This window comes from Chlorocebus sabaeus, chromosome 12 (genome assembly GCF_047675955.1).
Source record: "Chlorocebus sabaeus isolate Y175 chromosome 12, mChlSab1.0.hap1, whole genome shotgun sequence".
NCBI lineage: Eukaryota > Metazoa > Chordata > Mammalia > Primates > Cercopithecidae > Chlorocebus > Chlorocebus sabaeus.
The window spans coordinates 8,189,562-8,213,772 of record NC_132915.1 but is presented as its reverse complement, the minus strand read 5'-3'; the positions used below and the strand labels follow the sequence as shown (position 1 = coordinate 8,213,772).

General features: G+C 44.5%; 1 long non-coding RNA gene across 1 annotated transcript; it reads left to right on the top strand.

The window, feature by feature from the left end:
* Positions 1-387: 387 nt before the first annotated feature.
* On the top strand, positions 388-15,874 carry LOC119624242 (uncharacterized). The gene is made up of 3 exons (XR_005240250.1): positions 388-454; positions 6,073-6,227; positions 15,552-15,874. It is a non-coding gene; the product is annotated as an uncharacterized lncRNA (long non-coding RNA).
* The last annotated feature ends 8,337 nt before the right edge of the window (positions 15,875-24,211 follow it).

Genomic DNA, 24,211 nt, shown 5'->3' with positions numbered 1-24,211 from the left:
CACCAACATGGCACAAGTATACATATGTAGCAAACCTGCACGTTGTGCACATGTACCCTACAACTTGAAGTTTAATAATAATAAATAAATTAAAAAATAAAAAAAAATAAAAAAATAAAAAAAAAAAGCCACTTTGTTTAGAAAAGAGTTGGTTAGATCCTCACAATGTTAAACACAGTAACCACATGACTCAGCATTTCCACTGCTAAGTATACATGCAAGAGAAATGAAAACACACATCCATGCAAAAACCTGTAAATGGATATTAATAGAAACATTATTTATCATAGCCAAAAAGCAAGAGAAGCTAGTCTCAAAAGCCATTTTTATGAGGTACGAGAGGAGTCAAATTCTCACTCAGACAGTGGAGTAGGGGTTGCTGGGGCTGGAGGAAGCAAAGTGCAGTGGAAGGAGGGGCTGCTGCTAATGGGTAGAGGTTTTTTCCTGGTACAAGGTAATGAAGTTGTTCTAAAATTAGAGAGCAGCGATAATTGCACAGCTTTGTAAATATACTCAAAACTGTTGAATCATACACTTTACAAAGGTGAACTTTATGGTGTGTCAACTGCTAATCAATAAAGCTAATGCGAGAGAGGGGGAGCTCAGCTTCATTACTCTGTTCTTCCAGCATTAAGCTTTTCCCTGGACACTTACGATTTAGTCTCTCTCTCTCACACACACACACACATATGCACACATCCTCACTCATGTTTTATACTCTTCTCCTTTTCTCTTCATGCTTCAAAAATATCAATCAAATGGAAAGTGATGTTCCCAGTGTAGAGACATTGCCAATCTTACTGAGATCTCAAATAGGTGGAGGCAGAGGAAGGTGGCTGTTAGGGCTTCAGTTTCCAGTAACCACAGGGCACTAGGAGCTCACATGAGCCCTTCTCCTCCTGTGAAAAATTCATGAAGATGTGGATAAAATGTGATGCCCAAATAATATGTGACCAAAATAGGCATTTTTTTAGGCCAAGAGAACCTATCCAGTGTTGTGACATAGTCTGTTATGAAAAATTTGCTGTGAGTGTTATCTATTGGTAAGACAGTAAAAGGAACGCATTTACAACCTGATTTCACTTGTGCCTCTGCCGCTTTTTCATGGGATCTGTGGCTTTACTGAAGACTTTTTTATAAGAATGTGAACAAATTGTAATCATCAAACAATATAGGCAGTGTAAATAAAATGTTTAAGATTCCTTTCATCCTTCTTCAGTCTTCCTTCTCCAGGTCAGGAGACCTATATCTTTTTCTATATTCTTACAAACATGTAATATGTAGAATGTCTGTTTTTATGTCATTCATCACTTCTTTTACCTTTTTATTTATAATTGTAAAATACACATGATGTAGAATTTGCCATCTTAACCATTTTTAAAATGTACAGTTGAGCAGTGTTAAGTATATACACGCTGCTGTGCAACCAATCCCCAGAATGCTTTCACCTCGCAAGACTGAAATTCTATGTCTGCTAGATACTAACCACATGCTTCCCCACTGCCCTCAGCCGCTGGAAACTACCCTTCTACTTTCTGTCTCTATGAATTTGACTTTTCTCATACGAGTGGCATCATATAGTTGTCATTTGGTGACTGGCTTATTTCACTGAGCATAATGTCCTCAAGGTTTATCCACGTTACATAGCATATGTCAGAATTTCCATCTTTTTAAGGGCTGAATAATATTCCATTGTATGAACAGACCGCATTTTGCTTCTCCACCCATCTGTCGATGGACACTCGGGTTGCTTCCATCTTTTGGCTAGTCATTCCAGACCTTTGAACAGTATTTCTGGAAGAACACTTTACCCAGTCCAATCAACTCTGGAAGTGAAGAACATATCCTACCATGTCTTCCTGCATGGATTGAACCATAAGCACATTCCGTTTGAGAATGCCTAGTGCACGCCAGGCAATAGGGGGCTTTCGTCACAGGAGGCGATAAAATGGACACAATCCTGACATCATGAAGCATGAATGGTGTAGACAGAATGTAAAGTTAAGGAATAGGAGTGTAGGACAGTCTCTGAAGAAAATGGGCCATGTCAATAACAGAGACAACAGGAGGGTCGAGGATGGTATACTGAGAAGCTGATAGTTAAGCTGAGACTGGTAGGGTATGGAGCAAGTGATGCACATGAGTACTTTTGGAGTGGGTGCAGGGCTTCTCGTTAGAGAAAATATGCTGAAGTGGAAAAGAGCATGCAGAAGGCACAGAACAGGCTGGCATGGCAGGCGCACAATGCAGGTGTTCTACAGGGACAGTGGCATGAGATGGGCATGAATGGGGATGGGTGGACTAAGGTGTGAACTCAGATGATATTCCATATGCAAAGTATATTCTGACGGATTTAAGCGAGGGTGTGGCAAGACTGTTGATATGTTGCAAAAGCGTAATGTGGGAAAAGAAGAATTTGAAGGGGAACAGGAATGGAAGCAGGAAGGCCATTAGGTGGCTACTGCAACAGTTCAGGCATGAGATAAAGAAGGATGGATCTGGGGTTGCAGCAGTGGTACTGGGAAAAAGCAGGTGAACCTGAGATATATTTTGCAATGAAAACCAATGAGACTTGGGGGTGAATTAGATGTAGGAAGTAAGGGAGGGAGGAGAAGAAGATGATACCTTTCTTTCCTGTTTCTTTTAGTCTAGTCTAGAACACTTTGTCGTATTCCCCAGCACAGGGGCTTAGGTAGGCCCAGCGCACACAATACATTTTTGTGGGCTTGGGCCCCCCGTCCTGCTTCCAAGTCCAAGAGCTGCAGAATGCTGGCTGCCTTTAGCACCTTTGATTTTCTCTAAACTTATGGGTTAGAAAATCTCTTGTGTAAACAAATACCTGCAGGTGGGGGTGCTCAGAGGCAACTCTGTTTGGCCATCCCAGGGATGTCTGGACAACAGCATGTGCAAAATAGCCCAGAGGTACGGGGACATTCTATTTGGTATTTCACCCTCCATTTTGCTAAGTCACATGATGACTTCATTCGTGACCCATATGAACTATTTTTTCACATGTTTGAAGTCATAAGACATGAAGAGAGAGAAAAGAACTTGAAAGCTAGAGAAGCAGAAGAAACATTTGAGGTTTATCGTGCTTCAGTTTTCTGTCTTTTGGGCCCATCAGTTCTTACCTTAAAAATGAGAACATTTTATTAAATTTCCCCAAGTTTCCTTCCAGCCCTACCAATTTGTGACTCCTTAGAGTAATTGTCTATTTTTAGGGACAATAAGATCATGTGAGTTTTTCAAAACAAGAACAATAACTTTGTATCAACAACAAAAAAAATCAAACTGAAAATGAAATACATTCACATTTGCGGAACCTAAAACACGTAGAAGTACTATAGTAGGTAAGTCATTTCTTTCTTATTTTTGTTTTTCCAAATTGAAATATAGGAGTTGAACTGCTTCTGAATGCGATAAACTAGTTTGTAGCAGACCGAGTTCTTGCCTAGAACTCCTGAAAAAGCCAGATAAAATGTAAGAAGCTGGTGAAATGCCCTGAAGAGCGATAGAGGCAGCTCACAGGAGCCACTTCCTTTGAGCCCACATCAGAGAGGCATGAGGGGAGCTTTAATGGGCTGCTTGTTACTTTGGAACATCTGCCAATTTTGGTGTGGGGCAAGAGGCCGAGAGCATCACCATTTTGAACAGAAGCAGGCTGTGGAGAGGCCCAGGAGCCAGCAGAACTTTTAGAAATCTCACGGACCTAAAAACAGACTTTAGAGCTAAGGACTAGGGGGATGGGGACAGGATTTGCAGACAGCAGGGTGGGAAGGAGGGAAGCAGTGAAGACGGACATTAGCTCAACTGTTCACCTGAATGGTAAGAAGATTAAAAGAATTAACAGGAAGCTTCAGGAGATGAAAAACAATTGTAGAACATAACGGAGGGAAGCGCAAGTTATGAGTTCATCTGGTACTCTCTAGAGGAGAGTCCTGTGTGACCTCTGCCCAGGAGCCATGCTGAATGAACGTAAATTGATTACACAAGCAGTTATAAGCCATGTATAGCTTGTTTGATGTATTCCACAAACAGGTATTCTCCAAGAAAATATTATTAGTCTTTTTCCCCCAACGCCCGGAATTATGCCTTAATTTATTTCCTCTAGGACCATCCTTTCACCCTCCCTTAATAGAAGGAAGAATGCAACACAGCCTAACTGCTTTCACTCCGTTCTCCCTGGTGTTTTGAGGGGGAGCTCAAACCAGACCGCTTGGGTTCTGAACCTGGCACCCTATGTGAATTTAGGAATGTTACTTTCAGATGTGCTACATCTGGAAAAAAAGCAGTAATAGTGCGTACATAGTCGAATTGTTATGAGCATTAATGAATTTTGCTAGCCTTGCATGCAGTAAGCACTCGTTTAGTATTCATTACCACTATTATTGGTTTATCTGAATTAATACGAATATCAAGTAGAAGCAGCATAAGTGGGTTTAGCAAAAGCACAACCAGCTCTTGGGAAGCCTAAATTGAGGGCTTCCTGGGTGTTGATGTGGAAATATACCCAGACTGTGAACGCTGTTAGCATAGTCCTTCAAGTCCTTCACCCATGTAAGCTGGATATGTTCAGAGAAGCGTTTGCTATGCTCCAGCCAGACGTAGGAAGGGCAGCTGGCGAGTCCTGGGGAACATCATCCTGGCACCATCAGGGCTTCAGATGTGGCATGGGCTTTCTTACCAACTCATCAGGTGTCCTCAGCTGGCAGGAGGCTCTGGCTGTATGAAGGGCCCTTCTGCCCGCTGCACACCTCTGTGCTAATATCCTTCACACGAAGCACCATTCAGCTGCTGAAGTCCGTGCTTGTGCGTCCAGCAAAGTAGATGCGTGTCAGCATTCTGCAGCTCTACGAGGATAGGAAAACAGCACCCCTGCTGGTTGGAACACAGGTGTGCAAGCATCTCAACTGGGTGGGTTGAGTGGAAGGCAATCCAGAACGTGGCTACTGTAGCTGCTTTCTTTTTCTTTCTTTCCATTATAGAAGTAATAATACTTGCTGAAAAAGAAAATCGTATAATAATTAAAAGCATAAAGAAGCAAATTAAAATTACCTTTAATTCTACCATCCAGTGGGTCTGTTTTCTGAAAACGTGATTCATTTTGGTTTCTAAACTGTTTTTTAGTACTAGAGTTTTTGCTTTGTTTTTGTTTTTCAAAATCGTGGCAAATGAACGCATGAAAATTTATCCCTAGATTCCAAACTTCCAGTAATTAAATGTATGTGTCTTGTCTGCAATACAATTCATCCAAGGTGAGTAAAAAATTGACTGATTTTGGTCACACATCAAACGGCAGGTCATTTGTAATACATTCAGTGGCACCCTAGCTCCTGTTCTCTCAAAGGAATTTCAGACTTGCCCCGGTCAGAATTAAAAGGTAGATAAGCTGTCAGCCTACAAGCTTCCTGGTCTAATTAATTTGGGGACAGCAGTGCTGTGAGACATTAATAAGCATCTGCTTTCTTTTTCCATTTTCTCATGAGGTTATCAATTCCTTTTTCTGTACATGTCAACTGCAAACCTGAGAACAGATTTCAAGGGAAAATTTGGAACAATGCATGCTTTCTAAATAAAAAAAGAAATGAAATGAAAGATGAAGAAAGGAAGAAAAAGGAAGGAAGGAAGGAAGGAAGAAAGGAAGGAAGGAAGGAAAAAGAAAAAGAAGAAAGAGAGAAAGAAAACAAAGAAAGAAAGAAAGAAACAAAGAAAGAAAGAGAAAGAAAAAAAGAAAGAAAAAAGAAAGAGAAAGAAGGAAGGAAAGAAACGGCGGGCAGATGCAATGCTGTTCATTTCTTCTTTTAATATTTCATATTTAAAGTGAAATCTGCTGCTTTTTACAGTGCATATTTGTTCTTTGACCACACTAGTGTTTTGCAAAACTTAAATTATTTGGATTTTAGAAACACCAATTAGGTCACCATGGATGCTACACTATTTCTTTTCCCAAATAATCATTTCCCTTACAAAGTGGCAATTTGCATAAATTGTAATGTTGAAAGTACACAGACTTGAGATTGGAAGGGAGCGAAGTTGCTCAAGGTCGTTTAAGTTGTTGATTTTATCTCTTAGGACTTCTACCTTCTGCGCTTCTGCAGCCATCTAAAATCAGCCAGAGAGGTTTAGGATCCCATTTCTGGCTCTTGCACTGGAGATCCCAGCTGCTGTTCCTCTCTCTGCAGTGAAGGTGTTTCTCTCCCTATTCAAGAGGAGTGCCAACACCTGAGGTTTGGATTCCATCTCTTCCTGCCCCTTCTGCATCATTATCTTCTCTGCCCGGTAGGAACAGCAACTGCCATAGCTAAAGACAGACCAGAAGGAACTCTCCTGAGAACTCAGGTCCCTTCATAGGCACCTCTCCTCCCCTCTCTTTCCCTTTAGGGACCTTCAAAAGCAGCTGTTTTGTTCTTCTCTTTCACTTTGATCCTTTATTTCTAGCTCTGTAATATATTGTTTTTGTCTCCACCATTCTACTACAAACTAGAAGTTTAGACTCCAGAAGTTCTTCAAGAGATTTTTATGTTGATTTTATGTATTTTTTCTATTAATAAATCTAGACACACACACACACACACTTTTTACCCATCTGCATTCTTGATGTCTTACGTTGATTGCCAATGCCTCTCAAGTCGAAAACTCCAAACCATACTTTTGTTTCAAGCCCTAGGCCAGTATCCAATTTCTTAGTAGACCTGAACATTTGGATCTAGACAAGTCTAAAACTTAACTCATGATGTCCTCTGTTTGAGCCCACTAGACTTGCTCCTAAAGCTGACCCTTTACACACATAACTCGTATGTGGTGAGTAAAGCCACCATCCCACCTGCTATTCAACAACACAGTTGGGGGTGATTCTAGGTGCTGCTCCCCAGCCTCTGGATTCTGTCAGTCACTCACCCAACCCTACAGATTCTCTTGCTAAAATATCTCACTTTATTACCTTATTACACGTTCCCATGCTTTCTTACCATTCACATTTAAAAAAACCATTTACAATAATCATGAAATAAAACACTCAAGAACATACCACAAAATTCACATATATATTAAGTTGGTGCAAATGTAATCATGGTTTTTTTTTTTTTTTTTTTTTTTCCCACCAACCTCATAGTATATCAGAAACAGCCAAGTAACCAGTCCTCAGGTCAAGCAAAAGAACATTCCTCGAATTCTGGAAGGTTCTGAGTTTTCTCTTCTGGGTAACATCCTCTTCCTCCTTCTGAAGGCAATCCCCAGCCCAGTTTAAGAGTGGTCACTTCCTTACTTTTCTCCTAGTGTCTTCTCTGAGACATGTGCCCTGAAGTTCCCTCTCTGTGAGCAGTATGTATTCTCTTCCTTGATTTTCATTTCATTTTATTTTTTCATTCACAGTTACGAGTTTGAGATTCATCCATGCAGCGAAGCATGGTCATTGTTGTGTAGGGTTCCACAGCATTAATACAGAGCATGCTTTTTTTCCCATTTGTCACTTGGGGGACACTAGGTGGTTCCTAGTTTGGAGTGGATCATAGTAACGCCACTCCCTTCAGGACCCACTGCAGTTCCACTCTCTGGTATGTGTCTGAGAAACCCAGGGTGCATTCCTTGGAGTGGGATCCCAATCCCAATTGGGGCTGGTCCCAATTACCTACCCCACCACTACCTGCAGTGGAAGTACAGAGTACAGCATGAATTCTTAAGTGATTTCTGCAATAGCAAATGAATCGTTCTCTCTTTCCTTTCGCCTTCAATGTCAAGGATCTTCCCAAGGTGCAGATCTGGTGATGCCACCCTTCTGCATGGCATCTTTTCAATGACTGCCCTCCCCCCTTGGACAATACTTACATTTTCTAGCAAAGGCATTTCGAGCTGATTGTGATCAGAGCTCTGTCCTCCAATCCAGACTCCCACCTTGCCATTTGCTTACCTTGATCGTATACATCACCCATACAGAAGTGCTCCCAGTTACTGCAACATGAAAGCATATCTTCAAGAGTTGACTCTTTACACACAATTATTCATTTATATCAAATCATTAGGGAAGGCATTCCCTTATCTCCAGCCTAAGTCCAGTGCAAGTCCCCAGGATTCTGAAATCTCTCCAGGCATTCATTTATTATAGCAGCTATCAAGTTGTATTGGAAGTACCTGTTTACATTGAATTCATTCATATCCTGCCTTCTTATACAAAAGGGTTGGATAGATGAAATATAATAGAGATGGAACCATATAAGCAGATAAGTGTAGCTAGACTACAGTTTAAAAAGGGGGACATTGGAAATTAGATAGACAAGCTATGGAATTCCATGTGGTCATTACAATTGGGTCTCAGAAAGACACTAACGACAGGGATCACAAAGCAGGTGTGTGCCTTCACCAGAGGGTGGGAATGGGGGTTGCGTATTCCATCTCTGAATTCCCAATGCCTGACACCTCCTCAGAGCAAGAGAATCACATGGGTGTTGAAGTGGATGCCCAGGTAACAGGCAACTTTAGACTGGCCATGACCTCATTCATGCGCTGCAGAATGATGCTGGTGTATATGGCTAGACAACTGAAGTATTTGGAAGGACGCGTGCCATCTACAATCTGCAGTTGCTAACTAAACTGTCTGTAGGGACAATCCATCAGCAGCTGTCACAACGACTGAGCAGGCTTAGGAGGTGGGAGCAACTAACAGGGAAATGATGGAGGGCTTTGTGAAACATCACACACCGGGGCCTGTCGTGGGGTTGGGGGAGCCAGGGGATAGCATTAAGAGAAATACCTAATGTAGATGACGAGTTGATGGGTGCAGCACACCAACATGGCACATGTACACACATGTAACAAACCTGCACGTTGTGCACATGTACCCTCGAACTTAAAGTATAATGAAACAATTAAATAAACATAAAGACAAATTTTAAAAGTCAGCTAAAATAATTCTTGTTGTTCTTAAACAGCTTCCAGTTTTATATAACTCTTTTTTCACAAGGTTAGAAGAAGAACACTCAGGATGTAGGAATCTGTCTAATAATGACTGTCTTCAGTGACTTAGGGAGGACAGACAGGTAGAAACTGATGTGTTTTGAGACCAGCATCCTAAACTAGATTTGTTCACAACCACTGTCTGAGAGGCTGCCATTCACACAGGCCAGATGCCAGGGAGGAGCACCTCCTGGAAACTGCATCCCCTTCCTTCCATCTGCTCACCAAGTCCTGACTACGTTAAGGGACCAACAGAATTTACCCTGCCTCGTCCCCTTCAAATGTGATTTGGGAAATCAGGAAAATTTAATCTGGAGCCAGTAAGAGACAGTTTTCTTTATTCTGATTTTCTCTGGGGAGATGCACTAGATGGAAGACATCAATATTCCTTTATTTCGTGCAGCCCGACATGCTAAAGTCTTGTTTTTTTGTTTTGTTTTGTTTTGTTTTGTTTTGTTTTTGAGGAGTCTCGCTCTGTCCCCAGGCTGGAGTGCAGTGGCGCGATCTCGGCTCACTGCAGGCTCCGCCTCCTGGGTTCACGCCATTCTCCTCCCTCAGCCTCCCGAGTAGCTGGGACTACAGGTGCCCGCCACCTCGCCCGGCAAATTTTTTGTATTTTTAGTAGAGACGGGGTTTCACCGTGTTAACCAGGATGGTCTCGATCTCCTGACCTCGTGATCCACCCGCCTCGGCCTCCCAAAGTGCTGGGATTACAGGCGTGAGCCACCGCACCTGGTCACTAAAGTCTTGTTAATGAACACTTGCCCATCTTGCAGTTTCTCCGTAGCAGTTCCATGCCCTGGTGCTGATGGAAAGGTTTCTCAGAACACTTAGGTTTATTCAGACTGCCAGACAAATAGTATCCTGTAGGCTTACTTAAAGTGTGTTTTTTGGTTATATTGCTGTAACAGGTGAGTCTTAAATCCCCAAATTCTAAGAAAATAAAGCCTAAGGGCAAGGAGGACGTGTTTGATACCATAGCTCACTTAAAGGGAAACCAAAATATGCCTGGAGAACAAAACAGAAACTGGGCATTACCTTAGAATAATAATAATTATTATTATTGAGGCAAGGTTTTGCCGTGTTGCCCAGGCTGGAATACACTGGCGCTATCACTGCTCACGGCAGCCTCAACCTCCTGGACACAAGTGTTCCTCCCTCCTCAGAACCTCAAGTAGCTTCCCTTTAGAATTTAAAGAAAAATGCTGAGTTAAGAGATGGCATGGAGAAGGCCAGGATTACCCTGGAACTCATCACCCTGAGCCTTCACAACAGCATGGGCTTTCCTGGTGGACACCACCTCGTTCCTCCTCAGTGTGATAGGAGACACATGACTGAGCTCAGCATTCAGACTCATCAATCCCGTCTGTTGCCCACATGCCTCCTCCCCATCTACATCCATCCCCAATAGACGTCCGAGGGTGCTCCTCCAAATGTCATGCCCCCAAGTCCTGTGCAAGTTCTCATCTGACCCTATGGCGCATCCCTCCCCTCCACCCCCATCTTCTGGCCAGCCTGAGTACAGTGCATGTCCCCAGGATTCTGCCCTGTGCCCCATCAAGTTCTCCTCTGATCTTTGCTTTCACCTTTTGACACCTGGCTGTTCTCTGGGAACACCCTGTCACTGCAGACACAGGATGTTTTTCTCACACACGGCCTACATCAGGATCAGGAAGTGGAGTTGGTTTTTCCTCTTTCTTATTGTTCCTTCCTAACCTTTCCTCTCCCTTTCTCCTAACCAGAAGTCCCTGATGCTCAAGGATGTGTCTCACTGGCCTCTGCCATCCCCTGCCCTGGTCATTGCCACTGTCTCCTTACCTGGTCCTTCTCAGTCATTTCAGACACTAGATCCAGCCACAGCTTTGTGCACACTCCATCCTGATCCTGATCTGTTTTCTGTTCGTCATCTACACTGGTGTTTCCAACCTCATGGATGCCTACGGTGGCCATATGTCATGGTTTCTCTTGGAGTGCCCCAGCTTAGGCCTATTGTCCTGGAGTAATTATCGTCGACACCACTTCATTCTCATGCCTCCCCATTTGGAAGATAAATTATATTGGTGGTCTTGTGGTCGGCCAGATATCTACTCCTCTCTCACTCCTTCCTCTTCATCTATGTTCTCCTCCTTCCCATTTCCACCAGTCACTCCTCCATCATATCTGGGATCTTAGGCTTAACAATATATAAGATCTCAACTCTGAGCATTCAAAACACGAGTGTTGCCTCCTATTCTTTCAATTCCAAAGCAATTTAAACTTCACTGAGATCTTCCATTTGACGATCCCTTCACTCCCTCTGTAGACCGTCATTACAATCAACTTCCTGATGCCCTCTACCGTCTACTCCACTAGAATTCCCTGCCAAACCCTCACCTGCTTTAGTGTAAGTACCTTTCTTCCTTCTGTCTGTGTCCAAGCAGAACTTGATTTTAAAACTATCAATCACTCAACCGGACTGACTGGTTTCATCTTAAATCATGACTATAAACCTCAAATGAGCAATGATTCTACAGACCAATCCTATTCAGGTTCCCCCAACTGCAGTCTGCCAGTGTGTCAGGCAGTGGCCTTGAAGACAGAGCAATAGGATTTACTTCATCTGAATGACAGAAAGAAAACAGATTAGAAAAAAGAAAACGGAGAGAGCCTCAGGAACCTGTGGGACTCTGACAGAAGATCTAACATTCATATTTTGGGAGTCTCAGAAGGAGAGGAGACTGTGAGGCTGAAAGAGTATTCAGAGACAAAAGATTTATATATTTTGTTTACATAAACAAAAGTTTATATATTTTGCCAAATTTGGGGAATTTTCTGCTGTTATGTCTTTGAATACTCTTTCTTTGTTTACATATTTCGGGATTTGTTAAAAAAAAACTCAACAAATCCCAAATAGAATATACCCAAAGAAATCCATGCCAAGACATGTCATAATTACACTTCTGAAATCCAAAGACACAGAAGAAGCTCTTAAAAGCAGAGAAAGAGTGAAATGACACATCACTTTTAGGAAAACACCCACTCAAATGACAGCAGATTTCTCATCAGAAACCACAGAGGTCAGAAGAAAGTGGTACAGCATTTTTCAAGGACTGAAAGAAAATAATTGTCAACAATGAAGCCTAAACCCACTGAAATTATCCTTCAGGAAAATAAAGACTTTTTCCTATAAAGGACAAGTAAAAAAATTGTCTCTAAAAGACCTACCCCGAATGATTGCTAAAGACAGCTCTTCAAGCAGAAAGGAAAAGCTGAAAGGAAGAATCTTGGAGTTACCGGAAAGGAGGAAGGAACCGTGGAAAAGGCAGGTAGACAGAGACACAAATGAGACTAGGCTTTTGTCTGTGAGTTTTAGAAACCATATTAGATGAGTGAAACCAACATAACACTATCTGATACTCAAGACGACATTTAAAAATGGGACCATAAACAGGCCTAAATGGAAGTTAGGTTTCCACATTTCACTTGAAGTCATAAAATCCAAGGTCTAATATTACTCGTTAGAAAGAAAAAAAAGACTACTTTCTCAACCCCACCTTCTCCTTCACTACTTTTCCATCTCTCTGACGTTTTGCAGCAATGCTTCTTAGAAGAGCTTCACTCACCATCCCACCCTGATTTTGTTTCCCTTCATACCACTCCACCCAAAAGGATCTTTTCAAAGTCCTTTGCAATTCTGGCAAGAATAGACAGCTGATATTTTCCCAAATTGTCTTCGAGTAATCAAAGGCATTTTCCTGTCAGCTCTCTCTGATGTCAGGATTATTCAGAATATGTATTTTCTGAGTCATCCTCCCTCACTGCCTTTTGTTCCTTGACACTGAAGCTATATACGTTAAAGCACAAATACTCCTAATATTTCACATGCTGGCTTTGATTTCATCATCTCTCACAATTTGCTACCTTGAAATTAAAACCTGCTTACATCTACTAAAGCCTCAGCTTTAAAACGGCACTTGAACCAGACAGTTAGTCCTGTGGGGAATGACATAATTGCCCAAAGAACCAAGCCACAAGCTTTTTACTGTACAAAGAATGAATATTTGCAAGAGTTAAGCCTTGTTCTATTTTCACTCTTAATTTTTTTGATGCTACGCAAAATTATGGCACTCCTAGATATGGGACAAAATTAGAATCTTCTTATTTTTTCTTATGTTGACAGACCTTTGAACTGAACTATTTTGAGTTCAGTATTTTGAGTATTTCAAGATCAGTTTCAATTTGTAAAGATGCACATCTCAGTACAGAGCAACCTCCAGAGGAATGAGACCCAGTTAAAGCTTAGGAATACTGTTTTGCCCAAACACAATGAAAAGGAAAGGAAATTAGAATATATGGGTATACATAAGAAGTGTGTGTGTGTGTGTATGTGTGTGTGTGTGTGTGTGTGTGAGAGAGAGAGAGAGATAGAGGGAGAGAGAAGCAAATTAGAATGAAAAGATACACTTTAAAAAATCCATTGGCCTGAGTTTAAATGTTCACTCAAGCAAGTCACATAGCTCCTCTGAGCCTTATGTGTGAAGTAAGAGGATAATGCCAATCTTGCAGGATGATGGGGACTTTGTCCATGTTGATCACCAAACTTTGCTGACCTCTGTTCTTCATGAGGAAGACTCAAAGACTAGCTATTTCTGGCTTTGTGGGGGTGTTGGGGTGCCACATGACTCATTGTAGCCATGAGTTAGAAACAGAGAGCACCTCAAGGATGTGCATTTGATTTTCAATGTGAGGTCACTCAGAGCTCTTTGGCCTGCCACATGGCCAGCATTCAAACTGGTGCCTTTTGGCCTGGCCTCTGAGCAGCAGGGATGAGCAGGGAGCCTTGCCGATGTGCATTGTCATGTTCCATGGGCTGGAATTAAATTTTGGTTGTTCCAAGTCCTGAGATGTTCAGTCCTATGTTCCCAAGGCATCATCACATTTCTGCCATATCAGGTGCCTGTTACAGTGATGGAGGTCAGAGATGCTCATTAGGTGGGGACATTACAAATGCTGCTGTTGCTTTTGCTGTGAAATCCATTCTTACTGATTCTTCCCTGGCTTTAGGAGAGTATTGTAAACTCTTTCCTCATACCACCCATCCTCACATAATCCCCTCCTCTTAAAGTCTTTGATGGACCCGCATTTATGTGAAGACAGAGAACCAAGTTGATTTTCCAGCAGGCACTGGGAGTCAACCCAAGTTATTTGCTCACTGGGTGGAGGCAAGTAGCCTGAATCCTCATGGTAAGCCTGTGACAGTGCAAGTTTAGGTAAGATAAAATTGTGGTGTCTCCCTTCTCTGCCAGACTCCGTTCTCATTGCGCTGACCTTGCAATAAGACAGCCCTGAATCCTTTGCTGTTGAAGAGGTGAGGCCCTCCTAAATGGCCTGCTTTATGGAAGGATTTTTGGTACTCCCATCACCACATCCACAGAGAAGGCGATTGTAGGCTAAGGGATCAGGGGCTGTGATGCTGCTGTTGCAGTGAGCCGCTCTGCATTGCCAAGGCCTTATGCTTGCTATAAACACCATCATTGCCAGCTCTGCTCTTTGCCAGGGTGCTCACGGTCATGGTGGAGGGCAATGAGCAGACAGGAACCACCCTGGTCATGGCTGGCGTTCACATCCCTCCACCTGCAGGGAGCCACGGACCCTTCCACTGCTGACGCTGGGAGACCAGTCAGACACCATTGCTGACTCCACCCATGCTCCCTCCACTCATTCACACCTGCCACACTAATCATCCCAGAAAATGACTTCCACATGTCACCTCTGTGTTCCTCTCATGGTTCTCCATGCTTTGAGAACACAGGCAAACTCCCTGTGTCAGTCAGCTAGGGCTGCTGTGACAGAGCACCACAGCCTGGTGGTTTAAACCACAGAGACTCATCATCTCACAGCTCTGGAGGCTGCAAGGCTAAGATCAAGGTGTGGGCAGGGTCGGTTCCTTCTGAGGCTGTGAGAGAACCTGCGCAGGGCTCTCTTCTGGGGGTTTGCTGGCAGCCTGTGGGTTCCTTGGCGTGTGAACGCATCACTCTGACCTCTGTCTCTATCTTTGAATGGTGTTCTCCATGTTTGTGTCTGTTCTTGTGTCCGAATATCCCTTTTTTTAACAAAGACACTAGTAATATTGGATTAACCACCCACCCCCCCAACCCTCGCCCCCCACCAACCCACTTGCGAAGGACCTCATTCTAAATGGACTGCATTGGTAAAACCCTATTTCCAATTAAGGTTACATTCTGAGGCACTGGGGATTAGGACTTCAACATATGTATCTTAGGAGGGGGCACAGTTCAGCTCAAAACACTCCCACTGTTGAGCAACACAGGCTCTCCACCACATTTCCAACCTTCCTTTTCCATCTTATATTCTGAATTCCGCTACACTTTCCCACCATGCCTGTGGTAGCCAGACTGCTAGAACACTTCCCTGCCTGGGGGTCTAAGCCTTCCTTCTCAGGTCTATCCATCCTTTAACACATAGCCAAATCACTTTTGTGGAGGGTTGTGGGATTCCTCCAACCTTGGTGATATGTGTGAATGCACTGAATTCAATTTTTTGCATAAACCATAGATTGGGCAGCTACTCACAGGCTTTCTTGCAATTATCCTGTCTTCCAGGACAGTATCACCCCTAGACCTGGGCAAGAGAGACCACTGGGTGAGGCATCCATGGAACCCAAGGAAGAGGCACCTATGAAGAGTCTGCAGTCACCTTCTAGACCATTCTCCCTCAGTAAACTGTGTCCCCTCCAGAGCTGAAGACTGGATCTTCCCATGCTGACACCTCCAGTGGGAAAGAAAATTCTAGATTCAGCTCTGGGTGTCCAAGTCATCATGGAGGTATATTTGTCAAGGTGGAAGAAAAGGACATGTTGTATTTTGCAGTTTGTAAGTTTGATCGATAACTAAAATATTTGGACCTATGTGTGGGTGCCATTTGCCTCTTAATCGGGGTTGGGTAGGAGTAGAACTTGCTACATGCAATCACTTTCTGTATTTGCTGTACTCCTGTATTACGACATGAGCTTTTTAAAAGATAAGTATAAACGTATCTGAAAGGAAGTTGGTCCTTCCTGACCCTTCAGCATAGCTTTAGCTGCTCCTGCTTAATTCTGATGTCATTATTCTTCCACTCTCCTATTTTGTGCTGAAGTAATAAGATGTTTCAATGGGAGTATGCATTTGTCCCAATAAAAGGACTTTTAGTGAACCAATAGAACAAGTCCCCAGAACCCACCTCCAAGTCACAATGATAGTCTCACGATGCAAGGAGAAAGGTGATTTTAGGTGCAGCAGCTAACGGGGTGAGACATGGGAATGAGGCTTCTGTGTCTCACGTGGTACCCACTCATGCCTGCTGTGCAAGTCAATTTCTACGTCTGGCCCCAGGCAATGTCCAACCACCTACTGATCTTGTGTGATGGGGGGTGGGAAGGAGACACTTTGCATGGTCCCCAGTGACAAAGAAGGGGCCCTCAGCTATAGCTACTCTCATGTGAGTACAGGGGAGGATTTCTCAAGGAGCAGAAATAGCTTCTCCTTGAAAGTAGTTGGGAATATTCAAAGGCATATCGGATGCATATCAGATGCCAGAAAATTAATGCAAAGAGTTTATGCTGGCAAAAAGGCATTTGGTTGAATACCAACTCACCTGGATTTTTCCTTTCTGTAAATGGGAAGAAATTGTGGCTTTTCTCTTCTAGGAGCGCCAGGAAGGGTTTCCCAGGTGAGAGGGTGGCAGCCAAGCCTTCCCAGTGGCTCATACCACCTCCTGCTCCCTCCCACCACCAACCCTCTGGGGAGCGCTCTGCCTGGGGGCTTCCCCCAAACCCCCTGCTCCCTTCCCCCTCAAGGACATAATGACTGAGCACCTGTTACTCTGTCATAGTTCAACTAACTTCACTTCTAAATATTCACTTGGACAAAAACATTCTCTTTAATATTTTTCTTCTCATTTTTTTCTGTTTGAAATCTTACCTAACTACTTGAGTAAAACCTCTCTTCCTTTTCTCACTCAATTCTATTTTTGAATCAGAATATTACTCTTATCATGGTTTAAGTATAGGAGTGACACATCACTTCAAATCATGTCAGGGATAGAAAGCATCTTCTTTTTTATATTTGATACAAAATGCATCCTGATCTTGCTGTCTGCTGCTGGCCCCATGCTAGTTTAGAGGACAACTTCTCTTCACTGAGGAGAACACAGAATCCTGGATATATTTTTGACGAGTAGTGTAGGTCATTTCCACTACCAATAGCTAAGTAGATGTTTTGAATCTTTTCTATAATATCACCATAATTCAAGTAGTTCTGAAATAAAAATAAAGTAAGATAAGGAAGAACTATCCATCACTAAGTCAGGAGTTTTCATCTAAAGCAAATGGACTTGTACATACACATATGAATCATTAATTTTACTTTTTGTGGGGAGAGTGTCATTTGTCCATCTAGTACCTATCTCTTTTTTCTTCCTTAGTCACAGAACCCTTGTTTTATTGAAATAACAATGAGTCCAGCTATAAAATTCCAATTTCTCAGCACCCATTGCAGACACCTGTGGCTGTGCTAAATTCTGGCCACTGAGATTTAAGCAGCAGATGTTGGCTGAGGCTTCCAGGAAAATACCTTAAAAGAGGGAAGGGCAACTGGCACATTCCCCTAAGTCCTCTTGCCTTTATCTTTCTTCCTGCCTGGAATGCAGACATGATGGCTTAGGCTTCAGCAGTCTATGAGGTAGCCTTGTGGTAGGAAGCAACTCACTAAGGATGGTGAAACAGAACTTTAGAAGGAACCTGGGACTTCCTTCTTTGGACTTGTTTCTTTCTTTCTTTTCTTTTTTTGGAGAAGGAGTTTTGCTCTTGTTGCCCAGGCGGGAATGCAACGGCACAATCTCGTTTCATTGCAACCTCTGCCTCCCAGATTCAAGCAATCCTCCCGCCTCAGTCTCCTGAGTAGCTGGGATTACAGGCGCCCACCACCACACCTGGTTAACTTTTTTGTATTATTAGTAGAGACAGGGTTTGACCATGTTGGCCAGGCTGTCTTGAACTACTGACCTCATGTGATCCACCTGCCTCAGCCTCCCAAAGTGCTGGGATTACAGGCTTGAGCCACTGTGCCAGGCCTGGACTTATTTATATGAGACAAAAATAATCCCTCTCTTCTTTAAGCTGCTATCAGATCACTCTAGTTCTATGCAGTTGAATTTGATCCTAGTTAATACATTCCACTTATTCAAATGCAAGAAATGTCATATTATTTTTCTAAATCACAAAAAACAATTTTCTAAGTCCCACTAAGCTGGCTGGCAAGAAATTCAATCTCAACATGTGTAGCTGGTTCCCATGTGTACCTCTGGGCCTGACACAGTGCCCAGAAAACATGGTAAGGGCCTATGATATTTGGCCCATCAAGATGGCTGCTGAGATGCCCATGCAGAGGGAGAGAGCTTCCAGGTTTGATGTGGGCATGGAAGTCTTTGGCTGGGTCTGCAGCCTGGGCAGCCCAACCCAGCCCTCTGGGTATACAAGGCAGCCATGTCTCCCCCCTTGGGGTCCTGTGAGTTCCAGCACTGACCTTGACCTCCCCAAGAGGCCTCCCACCCAGACTCACACCAGAATCAGATCAGGGATGTCCCCGGCCTCCAGGCCAACCCCTCTGCCTCCATGTTTCCAAATTCTCCTTGTTCCCTGCCCTCTTTACTGTCACTCTTGGGGAAAGGGGCTCTTGAACCACAAAGGGCCTCTCCTGAAGGCAGGTGGGCATGAAAAAAAGGGGATGCCCACCCTCAGAGGGGGGCCTCTCCTTGTCCTCCTGTTTACTTGTGTGTGAGCGTTTTATGTGGGAGACGAGGACACTTTCCAGACTCACAAAGGTGTCTGTGAAGCAAGAAGATAGAGTGTGGAAGAGGCTCAAAAGTCTCTTTCAGAATTTCCACATCAGCATCTCCTGCTTAGACCTCTTCTTGTTTCCATGGAATATAGAATGGTTATATGGGATACAAGCTTAGAAAGTCAAAAGACAAAACAAAGACAGAATGAAAGGCAAAGTAGAAAATGGAAAGATTTGGATCTGAATGTGGGAGAAGAAAGGAAATGAGTACTGAGTGAAGAGGCGCATAGCCAATGCTGGGGTATATTTGGCAACAACAGCATGACTGCTAAGAGTCACGGTCAGAATGAAATCACTAGTGATTATTTGCCCTTTATATCAATAAGTTAAAATTACTATAGATTTTGCCATATCACAATGCTATAAAAAAGTAGATGTATCACTTAAACAGATATATCTCTTACAGTCTGAAATCAGGAACCAAGTGGAGTTAGATAGTGAGTAACACATGCATGTAAGTCCTCATAGAATTCTAGCAGTGGCCTGTAACTTGAGATTGAGATGTTTAACTCTTCAAATATTCAAATCACTGCAAAGTCTACTCATGAGGTGTATCAGCCTCAATTTCTAATCATTGTAATGCAATCAACAATTTGCTCTTCAGAAAACACCTCCTCTCTGTTTTCTCATCTGCAACATGGGAGGCCTCGTTAGCATTAATAATTTAATGTGTGTCTGAGCTTGGTGGAGGGAGAGAGCCTATAGAGGCAGGCTTTGTTGCTGCTGCTGCTGTTATAATAATGATGATTGTGTCTGAGGCGCCTGGGTGTGTGTGGACTCAGGGAGGTCACGTTCTGACGGGCTGACTCCCTGAAACTGTCTGCCTGGCACTGGTGCCTGCCCAGGGAATGGGTTATGGAGTTCAGGCCTGTTTGGGTTTGTAGCATGTAATGATAGTTTCAGGGCAGCTGGTGTTGTTCAATCTGGAGCTGGGTCTTGGGCGTTCACCATCTGATTAATTTGCCCATCTGACTCACTTACCTGCCAAGAGAGTCAAGAACCACGTCTGTAATAGGGGAAATTGGAATCACTTGTTTCAGGCAAATTTATCCAAAGGATTTATTTTCTCAAAGTACTACCTGCAGTTACGTTGGAAAAAAGCCCGTCGTGGCTCCTCTGAGTCAAGTGCTGCATCTTTTTTTTTTTTTTTTTCCTCTCTAGGCTACTGTACTTCTTTGTAAAAAGAAGAAAATTAGTAATGGAATGAGCTTGTTAACACATTACACTCGGGCTGCAAGAAAAGTCATGGTTGAATCAAATAATGATCTCAAGCTTGTGCTCTTAGATGAGGGAGAAATACACTGAAAGAGGATGTGCTTGACCTCTGCAGACGGAGCCTGGCCAGGTCCCTGCTTGTTCTGAGACAATGAGAGGAGGCATGATGGGGCCAGGGAACGCTGGAGCTGCCAGGAGCGTCACCTTCGCCTGGCCCCTCATTAGCTGTCTGCTGTCTTCTTACAGTGCTGGTGTGTCTGGAAGTGAAGTGTGGGAGTGTGCCCAGCTGGGGCCCATTTTGACATAAAAGCATACGAAGTGGATGAAAAGTGCTGGCTTCTCTGTGCTCAGGTCTACTGTGATCTGTAACCCCCCAGAGAATTCTGAGCTCAATTCTTTCCATCCCACCTGCATCATCTGATGTCTGGCTTTCCTGTGACCGTGGGGCACAGATTTCCCTTCGTGAAAAGGGCTCTGCAGGAGGCAGCCAGGAGGGAGCCGAGCCAATGGGCAGTTGGGTCACACGTGTGAAGTGGGGGTGAGTGAATGTGAACAGTCCTGTAAACGGATGGTACCTGCGGATGGTGTCAGGCCACAGCAGGAACACAGAAGGGATAAACGGGGGAAAGCGCATTGAAAGGAGGAGGCTGAACTGGACAAGGTCCTTTTAGCCGAACCTGCCCGCACCCTGCCCGTAGCCTCTGACTCTTGACCTGAGGAGTTTCTCTGGATGCTGGAGCCCTCAGATCCTGCACAGAGAAGGCCTGAAGTGCAGGGGAGTTCGTGCCCCCATCCCACGTGAGAACAGGCTCCAGCCCATGAGTGATGAGATGGGAGCTGGGAGTCCAAAGCCTAGATCCCAAGTCGGCCATAAGAATGACTGGGGCAGCTATAGGTAACCCACAATAATGTGCCTTCCAGCCAGGGGTGTGCTGGTGGAGGAGTCTCACTGGTTCTCCAGAAGAGCACACAAGTCCTCATCTGTAGCCTTTGCTGACTTCCGTGATGCCAGTTCCCTCGCTGACGGCAGAGTCGGGAGGAGGAGCAGTGATGCTGACATGCCACACCGGGTCAAGGTCAGCACCAGGCTGGAAGTTTTAATATAACGTGTTTAGTTGTAAGTTTGTATAATTTAATTTTCAACAACAGACAACTTTCACAACCGGCTTAGAAAAATCCTGAAAATATCCCAAGCGGGCTGGGCTCTCTGCTTCCTCCCTGCCCAGCAATTCCTCCCTGACTCAGGGCCCCCGGGGCCCCTCCTCCATTAAGTGCTGTCTCAGGCTGTTGTCTTCCCAGAGGGACTTTCAACAGTCTCTCAGTTGTGTGACCCACTTTGTCTCCTGAAAGCCAGCAGGTGGTACAGACCCATCCTGCTCCACTCTCCGTTTCTCCTTTCCTGGATCTCGCTCAGCTCTAGTGGCTGCCGCACCGTCAGCTCCACGCAGCCCTCAGCCGCCGGCTTCCAGGCACAGAGCTCCACTGCGGCCCGCATCTGAGCTGTGCCCAGGGCTGGGGCACAACAAGGGCTGGAGAGGGCATGAGTGTGAGCGTGTGTACATGTACATGTGCAGGTGTGTGAGGGTGTGTGTCTGTGTAGGTATCTGTAACTGTGTATGAGCAGGTATGTGTGAGTTGTGAGGAAGTGTACGTGTATAAGTGTGTATAAAGGTATATATGTGTGTGGCATGTGTGCGTGTGTGATTGTGTATATGTGATTGTGTGTGAGGGTACCTAAGGATGCATGTATTAGTGTGTGAGGAATGTGTACATGGGTGTGTGTATCATTGTGTATACGTGTGTATGGGAGTGTGAGCATGAGTGTTAGAGGATATGCATTCGCGTGTATGGGTATGTTGTATATATGTTTGTGTGCGTGTGGGATTGTGTATGAGTACGTGCCCATGAGTGTGTGTGTGTATGACTGTATATGACTGTGTGCATGCATGTGTATGAGTATGAGTGTGTAGGTGTGTGTGTGTAAGGGAGTGTGTGAATGTATGTATAAGAGTATGTATGTGTGAGTGTGACCATGAATGTGTGAGAGTATATGCATGAGTGTGCATGGGTTATGTGTGAGTGTGAGTAATTGTGTGTATATGAGTATATGCATGAGTATGTGAGTGTGCCTGTGATTGGGGGTGTATAATTGTGTATATGTGTGTGCATGCATGTATATGACAGTGTGCAAATGTGTGTGTGTGTGTGACCTCAGCACCTCTGCCTCCTTTCTCTAACAATAGCACCCCACTTTTCTTGGTGTACATACCCCACATGATCCCTGTAAGCTGTCAGCTCAGATTGCCTGACACCCTGGGAGGCAGAGCCCTAACTCCTGCAGGGGAGCAGGAAATTCAGGGGCAGCAGTGGCAGAGGCCAAACGGGAGTGTCCCTTGCTTGAGCCACCTCTGTCACCAGGGCCCAGAGCGTCTTCATGTGATCCTCAAGCCCTCCTGAGATAGAAGCTTTCTAATGTCGTTTTATAAATTCCTTTCCCGCTTAAGTCAGCTAGGCAGGCAGGCTGTTTGCAAATACGAGCTCTATTACATAACTGTCTTGTGAAGGGGCCCCTGCTGTCCCACTAGAATTGTGAAATTATTTGGTGGCCTGACAGGGCAAAGGGCAGATTAGGTCCCATCACTGTGGGGGAGGGGCAGAGGGCCAGGCTTGTTGCTAAGAGACAGAAACTGCAAGGACACTGCCTCAACAGGATTTCTCCCAAAATCCATGTATGGGATCAATCCAATAACGAGGATAAGGACAACAGTTGTAGACAGATGGAGCAAAGAATCCCTGGAATCCAAGAAGCACGTGACACCTTGTCTTGCTAACAAAAACAATGCACCCTGACCACATACTGTGCACCAGGCCTGAGATACTACATTACTGAACCATTGCAGCACCTGGAAAATAGATTTTTAAAAGGCCCTTAGTATCTCCACGTCGAGAGAGTGCCCCTCATTCAGATGACCTCAGGTGCACAGAGGTTACACAGAAACACGCGGGTCAGTGGTGGAGCCGGGAATGACTGAGGACGGTCCCACTCCAGAGTCACAAAATCTGAATCTCTGGGGGAGAGGCTGGGAATCTGCATTCTAGCAACGATTCCCATGGCCCTTTGTGCACCTGTCTGAAACCCACTGCCTTATGCAGAGAGCTGGATCAGTGTGCTGTGAAACACAGACGGGTTTCTGTGTTCTCTGCACCTGACTTCTGAGGGATCCAGTTGGAATACTAAGAAACCTACATGGTGGGCTCCATGGATCCATCCTGGCCTGTGTGCCTGGGAAAGGTCTCCCACAGCATCAACTGTGGCCTCCCACAGAGCCTTCTCATCTGAATATTAGCCTCACAGGCTGCTTGGGCATGGGGAGATCTTGCTAGAATCCTCCTGGAACGTGTGGCCTGTCGTCCAGGATCCGTAGCTACGGACCCTGCCTCAGCTGTGGAAGCCGCCCAGTGTGGGCCAGGCTCAAAGAACACTGCGTAGAGAGCTGCCCACAGTTTGTTTACACACGTTTGTTGTGTTTCTAGAGTGAAAGGAACAGGACATACAGGGTGGACAAAACCGGCAGGGGCAGCTATGTCATTTCAGACGAAAACAAGCCTTTTCGGAAACATTCAAATACTAGATGATTATGGCTTTCCAGGGACAACGTCTCTCTGTCTCTCTACTTCTGTCTACAAACATCCCCAGGGACTGAAAGCATCTTGAAGCCTGCCTCCCCAGGTTAGGGAGTCACTGACGGGGCAGAAGTCACATTTTGAATGTGTGTTTTATTGGCACTTCCCAGAGGATGAGGCAAAGGCATAGACATCTGACACTGTGGCTGTGCCTCCGTGCCCCCACTGTCAGTGACCACCTCACCCTTCTGCAGGATGGCCCCGTAGACTCACACACCACTGCTCCATTCTACTTTGGTCTTGACTTTTTGTTCTGTGTTTCATTTCCAGTGTCTTTGACTGTTCTTGGGGTCTCCTCTTTCCCTCAGGCAGGGGGTGAAGGGCAGGCAGGGGTGTATTGGGCCCAAGGGGGCCAGCTGGTGAGGACAACCCCACCTGCCCTGGTGGTCTCGCCTCTCCTCAGTGGGCTCATCACATTCACAGAGGTTCTTCATACCTCCCTCGCTTTGTTGCCACAATAAGAAAGATTTCGCTCCGTCTCAGTT